Source organism: Cajanus cajan, chromosome 5 (assembly GCF_000230855.2).
Source record: "Cajanus cajan strain Asha chromosome 5, NIPB_CcT2T_4, whole genome shotgun sequence".
Classification (NCBI taxonomy): domain Eukaryota; kingdom Viridiplantae; phylum Streptophyta; class Magnoliopsida; order Fabales; family Fabaceae; genus Cajanus; species Cajanus cajan.
The window spans coordinates 48,842,271-48,849,088 of record NC_138521.1 but is presented as its reverse complement, the minus strand read 5'-3'; the positions used below and the strand labels follow the sequence as shown (position 1 = coordinate 48,849,088).

The following is a 6,818-nucleotide window of genomic DNA, read 5'->3' as shown; positions in this document are numbered from 1 at the left end:
TTCAGGGGCTTTCTCCTCATTCGCACATTGGACGCATTCTAGGAGCTAAGGAAGAGATTCCCAGAGCTTGGGACCGTTCGTGTGTGGGTCTTTCCTTCAGTTCTTCATTCTCTCTTCCACCTCTATTTTTGTTTTCCCCTCATTGTTTTGAGTGGTTCTACCCATTATTTTGTGGGGTTAGATGTAACCAACGAACTCTATTGTAATCCTTACGTTTTAATGACATATATACATGTTATTTCACTCATTGTTGTGTATGTTTCTATTCTTAATGCTTGCTTTGGATTGCTCCTCCTTTGCATGATATAGGTTCCATTGGGTGTTGGAAAATAACCATTGAAACTAGCTCTGAAACAAATACCTAGTGGGAAATGTATCTAGGAATGGAGCTTGACCCATTAGTAGTCTTAAACCCTAACTCGTAATGCGGGTGTAGGTTTTGGATACTCAAGGAATTGATATTCATTATCCGCACCTAGGCTCTTGCTCTAAGGGATTAGGTTTGAGTAAACTTATGGGTTGACTAAACAATGGATGTAACAAGAGATTAAGGATTCATTAGTGTGACGTTCGGTGATATCTGACCCCATAATCTTACAAAACCATAATACCATTTCCACCCTTTTCCACACACAAACAAATATTTTTATAGTTTAACATTCCAGTAGTCATGATCTCTAATTCACATTTGCATGACAAACTACTAAATTGGAATTATTCTTTAGTCACAAATAGTCAATAAATGCTTATTTTACCTACTAGTCCCTGTGGATACGATATAATTTACTACTTGAACGGCCGGTACACTTGTCGTGTTTGAGACCGTTGATAGAATTAAACTGATTTATAATGATAACAAAAGTAGTTTCAACGAAAATCTCAACAAGTTTTTGGCGCCGTTGCCGGGGATTAGCAAGGAAATTTAGTATTTATAGCTATTTGTGACTTGTTCCTTTACTTTTATTTTTAATTTCTATTTCATAAAATGAACTCTTTGGGCTGACTTGTGCGCTCTAGTCTTTTGTTTTCTCTTGTATGCAAGGTACTATTCGAACCAGAGGTACTACTTCATCTGAGCCACTGTTGAACGATCCTGAGATTGAACGTACGACAATGGGGAATAATAGAAATAGGAGGAGAAGGAGGAACAGAGCAAATCCAGTTGGCCAACCAACCACTCAGATTCCTGAAGCTTTTTGTCTCTGCTATTCCTGAGTTCACTATTGAAGGTGGAGGTGAAGGTGGTGCTCACAATGAAAATCCAAACCGGAGGCGCACTATAGGTGATGCTTTCACCTACACTTGCCCAAGGGAATTCTTTAGCATTGTGAGGCCTACAATGAATGAAAGACTGGCAAAAATGAAGCCTGCACTCCTACAACTTATCAGCTCTCATCAATTTTCTGGCCTAGATCATGAAGACCCACATACTCATCTCTACACTTTCTATGAGTTGTGTGGTTCAGTAGGAGTCTCAGGGGCTGATGAAGAGGCACTGTTCATGAGGTTGTTTCCGTTCTCTCTGAATGGGAAGGCTAAGGGTTGGCTTCATTCTCAGCCAAACCAAAGCCTAACCACTTGGAGGGATGTGGAGACTAAATTCTTAGCCAGGTTCTTTCCCCGTCCAAGAACACTGAGGCCAGAACTACTATTGCTACTTTTTCTCAAGGTGCGGATGAGCCATTATGTGAAGCATGGGAGAGGTACAAATCACTGTTGAGGAGGTGCCCTAATCATGGTTTTGAGGTGGAGCTTCAAGTTCAAACTTTCTGTAATGGTTTACAACCTCAAACCAAGATGATACTTGATGCTTGTTTTGGAGGATCAGTTATGTTCAGAACCGCTGAAGAGGCTATCACCATCATTGAGTCCATGGCCTCCACAGATTTTAGGAGCCAGCATGGTAGAAGCTCCTCACACAAGAGGGGAGTTTTGGAGTTGAGTACTCAAGATGCAGTGTTAGAGCATCTGCAATGGGGTTGCTTATAAGCAACCCCCTGTGCCACATCAGTGCCACATCAGCTCTGACCCACTTTATGGGTTGCTTAAATTTTAGCAGAGTTGCCCCATTGCAGATGCTCTTAGCTTAGAACAAGCTACTTTCCCAACAAATTGAAGCATTGAATCAACAAATGGCCAAGTTACCTCAACAACTTCAAGCTATGCAAACTAATGCCCCTCCTATGCAACAAGTGTTATCATGTGATTTTTGTGGAGGTGACCACCCTAATGGTTATTGTGCCGGATCATCCAGTTCCCAAGGTGAAGAAGTGAATTATATGGGAAATCAAGGGCGGCAAAATTTCTCTCAACACCCCTATCCTCAAAACTCAAATCAGGGGTGGAGAAATAATTATGGTGGAAACAAGCAAGATATGAATGCTTCATCAAGTAGCAGGCCTCCACATCAACACCAACACCTACCTTTATATGAGAGAACCACCAAGTTGGAAGACACATTTCAACAATTCATGCAATTGTCTATGTCCAACCAAAAGAACACTGATGCTTTAATTAAAAATCTGGAGATACAGGTGGGGCAGATAGCAAAGCAGCTAGCAGAGCAGCAAAAAGGTTCTTTCTCAGCCAACACCGAGCAAAACCCAAATGGGCACTTGAATGTAGTATCTACAAGGAGTGGTCGGGAATTTGTGGTGAAGGAGAGTGAGAACAAGAATGAGAGAGAAGAAAAGAATGACATGGGTGTGGAAGATGATGCTAGTGTTGATGAAGAGATCATCTTAGAGGGCCCAGGAGTATGGAGAAGAAGTGAAGGAAGAGAGTTGGTTGAAGAGAATAAAATGAAAAATGAAAATGACAAAAAGAGCGAGAAAAAGAAAGAAATTGAAAAAGAGAAAGAAGGAGTTAGTGGAGAGAAAAAGAAAGCACCCATGGAGGAGAGGAGTATTGTAAAAGTGCCACCCATCAAGAGTCTTCCATATCCTCATGCCCCTTCAAGAAGAGATAAGGAGAGGCAATATGCTCGGTTCTTAGAGATTTTCAAGACCTTACAGATCAACATTCCGTTCTCCGAGGCATTAGAACAAATGCCTACTTATGCCAAGTTCATGAAGGAGCTCCTCACCAAAAAGAGGAAATACTTTGAAGAGGAGACCATTACATTGGAGGCGGGATGTAGTGCCATTATTCAGAAGATGTTGCCAACAAAATCCAAGGACCCTGGTTGTTTCACTCTTCCAGTCACTATTGGGAGTTTAGCTATTGGGAAGGCTTTGCTTGATTTGGGGGCTAGCATCAATCTTATGCCCTTATCTATGCTTCAGAGGATTGGTGATTTGGAAGTGAAGCCCACTCGCATGACTTTGCAGTTGGCTGATTGATCTATGAAGTATCCTCATGGCATAGTGAAGGATGTTCTGGTGAAGGTGGACCGTTTCTTGTTTCCCGTTGATTTCGTGGTGATGGATATAGAAGAGGACATTGATGTACCTCTCATTCTTGGCCGACCATTCATGAAGACTGCAAGAGTTTTAATTGATGTGGATGATGGGAAGCTCAAGGTGAGAGTGAATGATGAAGAAGTCAACTTTGATGTGTTTGACGCCATGCACTACCCCAAGGACAAGAGCAGTTGCTTCCGGGTTGATGTGATTGATGGCCTTGTTGAAGATATCAGGAAGCATGTCTCTTTTTCCACTCCTTTGGAGAAAGTCTTAATCAATGTGGTTGAATATCTCCATGAAGAAGAAGATAGAGAGATTGAGGCATGTCTGAAGAGCCTTGACTCATATAAGGAGGTAACACCTAATTCAGTGCATATAGAAGATTTGAAGGAGGAAGGGGAGGTGAATACCCCTAAGCTTGAGTTGAAAATACTTCCTTCTCATCTCAAGTATGTGTTTCTAGAAGAAGGTGGAAGCAAACCGGTCATCATAAGTAGTTCTTTATCCACATTGGAGGAGGAGAAGCTTGTGAGAGTATTGAAGTTCTATCAAGGGGCAATTGGTTGGTCTATTTCTGATCTCAAAGGAATTATCCCAGCTTATTGCATGCATAAGATATTTATGGAGGATGAGTATAAACCGGTTGCTCAACCACAGAGGAGGCTTAATCCTGTGATGAAGGAGGTAGTGAAGAAGGAAGTGATTAAGTTGTTGGATGCCGGTATGATCTACCCTATTTCTGATAGTGCATGGGTGAGCCCTGTACAAGTGGTTCCAAAGAAGGGTGGCATGACGGTGATTCAGAATGAGAAGATTGAGTTGATTCCTTCTAGAACGGTCACGGGGTGGAGAATTTGTATTGACTATCGAAAGCTCAACAAAGTTATAAGGAAGGATCATTTTCCACTCCCATTCATGGATCAGATGCTTGAGAGATTAGCTGGCCAAACTTATTATTGCTTTCTTGATGGATATTCAGGCTACAACCAGATTGTGGTGGATCCAGAAGATCAAGAGAAGACCGCTTTCACATGTCCTTTTGGTGTCTTTGCTTATCAAAAGATGCCATTTGGACTGTGCAATGATCCTACAACATTTTAGAGATGCATGCTAGCTATATTCTCCGACCTAGTGGAGAAGAGCATTGAGGTTTTCATGGATATGATTTCTCTGTGTTCGGGTCTTCATTTGATGAGTGCCTAGCCAATCTTAAAGTGGTGCTTAGAAGATGCTTGGAGACCAACCTTATCCTCAACTGGGAAAAATGTCATTTCATGGTGACCGAGGGGATAGTCTTGGGGCACAAGATCTCTCACAAGGGCATTGAAGTTGACCTCGCCAAAGTGGAGGTAATAGAAAAACTCCCTCCACCCATCAATGTCAGAGGTATTAGGAGTTTCTTGGGGCATGCTGGCTTTTACAGGAGATTTATAAAGGACTTTTCAATGATAGCCAGACCCCTAAGTAATCTCCTAAACAAAGACACTCCTTTTTGTTTTAATGACTCTTGTCTGAAAGCTTTTGAAACTTTGAAGGCTAGACTTACCTCTGCACCCATAATCACTGCACCGGATTGGAAACTTGATTTTGAACTCATGTGTGATGCTAGTGATTATGCGGTTGGGGTAGTCTTAGGCCAAAGGAGGGCTAAAACTTTTCATGCTATTCACTATGTTAGCAAGGTGTTAAATGAGGCACAAATTAATTATGCCACTACTGAAAAAGAGTTGCTAGCCATAGTGTTTGCATTGGAAAATTTTCGTTCCTATTTGATTGGTTCCAAAGTGGTTGTGTTCACAGATCATGCAACAATTAAGTATTTACTCACCAAGCCGAATTCCAAGCCGAGACTCATTAGGTGGATTCTTCTGCTTCAAGAGTTTGATCTAGAGATCAAAGACAAGAGTGGCAAGGAAAATCTGGTTGCTGACCACCTCTCAAGGCTCATAAATGATGAGGTGACCATGAAGGAGAGGGAGATCCTGGAGGAGTTCCCTGATGAAAAACTGCTTATGGTGCAAGAGCAGCCTTGGTTTGCTGACCTAGCAAACTTCAAGGTAGCTGGAGTCATACCTGAAGATTTCACATGGCACCAGAAAAAGAAGTTCCTCTGTGATGCTACCTACTATGTGTGGGATGACCCTCACTTGTTCAAGATTGGTTCAGACGGCCTATTGCGGAGGTGTGTTTCAAGAGAGGAGGCCAAGAGTATTCTGTGGCACTGTCACAATTCTCCTTATGGAGGACATTTCAACAGAGAGAGGACAGCTGCCAAAGTGCTTCAATCTGGTTTTTACTGGTCGACACTCTTCAAAGATGCCCACAGTCATGCCAAGCAGTGTGACAGTTGTCAGAGGGTCGGAGTAATCACGAGGAAGCATGAGATGCTCCTACAGAACATGTAGGAAGTTAAGGTGTTTGATTGCTGGGGCATAGACTTTGTTGGACTACTGCCTTCTTTCACAAATGAGTACATCCTTGTGGCAGTGGACTATGTCTCAAAATGGGTTGAAGCTATTACTACACCCAAGGCGGATGGAAAAATAGTGGTGAAGTTCCTCAAGAAGCACATTTTTAGCATATTTAGCACTCCCAGAGTACTTATCAGTGATGGAGGTTCACACTTCTGTAATGCTCAGTTGGAGAGGGCTCTAGAACACTATGGAGTCCATCATAAGGTTGCCACCGCCTATCACCCTCAAACCAATGGTCAAGCTGAGGTTTCTAATAGAGAGATCAAGAGGATTTTGGAGAAAAATGTGTCTTCTTCACGGAAGGATTGGTCTACAAAGCTTGATGAAGCTCTATGGGCTTATAGAACTGCCTTCAAGTCTCCAATTGGTCTCACTCCATTTCAATTGGTGTATAGGAAAGCTTGCCATCTTCCTGTAGAACTGGAGCACAAAGCTTATTGGGCTTTGAAGTTGTTGAATTTTGATCCTCTTAATACTGGTGAGAAGAGGAAGTTGGAGCTACATGCTCTTGATGAATTGAGGCTCCAAGCCTATAAATCATCCAAGCTGTACAAAGAGAAAGTCAAGAGCTATCATGACAGGAAGATTCTCAAGAGAGAGTTCAGGGCAGACCAATCAGTGTTATTGTTCAATTCCAGGCTCAAACTCTTCCCTAGAAAACTAAGATCTAAATGGTCTGGCCCTTTCAGAGTCAAGGAGGTGAAACCCTATGGTGCTATAGAGATTGAAGATCTAGAGGCACAAAGAAGCTGGGTTGTGAATGGACAGCGGCTGAAACCCTACTTGGGTGGAGAAGTTGAAAGACTCTACTGTATCCTTTCCTTCAAAGACCCTTGAGGTCTCTTCTAGTTAGGCTCAGGACAGTAAACAAGCGCTTCCTGGGAGGCAACCCAGAGATCTGAACTTTGTTTTATGTGCTTTTCAGTTAATTTGTGTTTTT

At 42.3% G+C, this 6,818-nt stretch overlaps 1 non-coding gene across 1 annotated transcript; it reads right to left on the bottom strand.

The window, feature by feature from the left end:
- Positions 1-1,636: 1,636 nt before the first annotated feature.
- LOC114915217 (small nucleolar RNA R71) lies at positions 1,637-1,742 on the bottom strand. The gene has a single exon (XR_003803159.1). It is a non-coding gene; the product is annotated as a small nucleolar RNA R71 (small nucleolar RNA).
- Between the last annotated feature and the right edge of the window lie 5,076 nt (positions 1,743-6,818).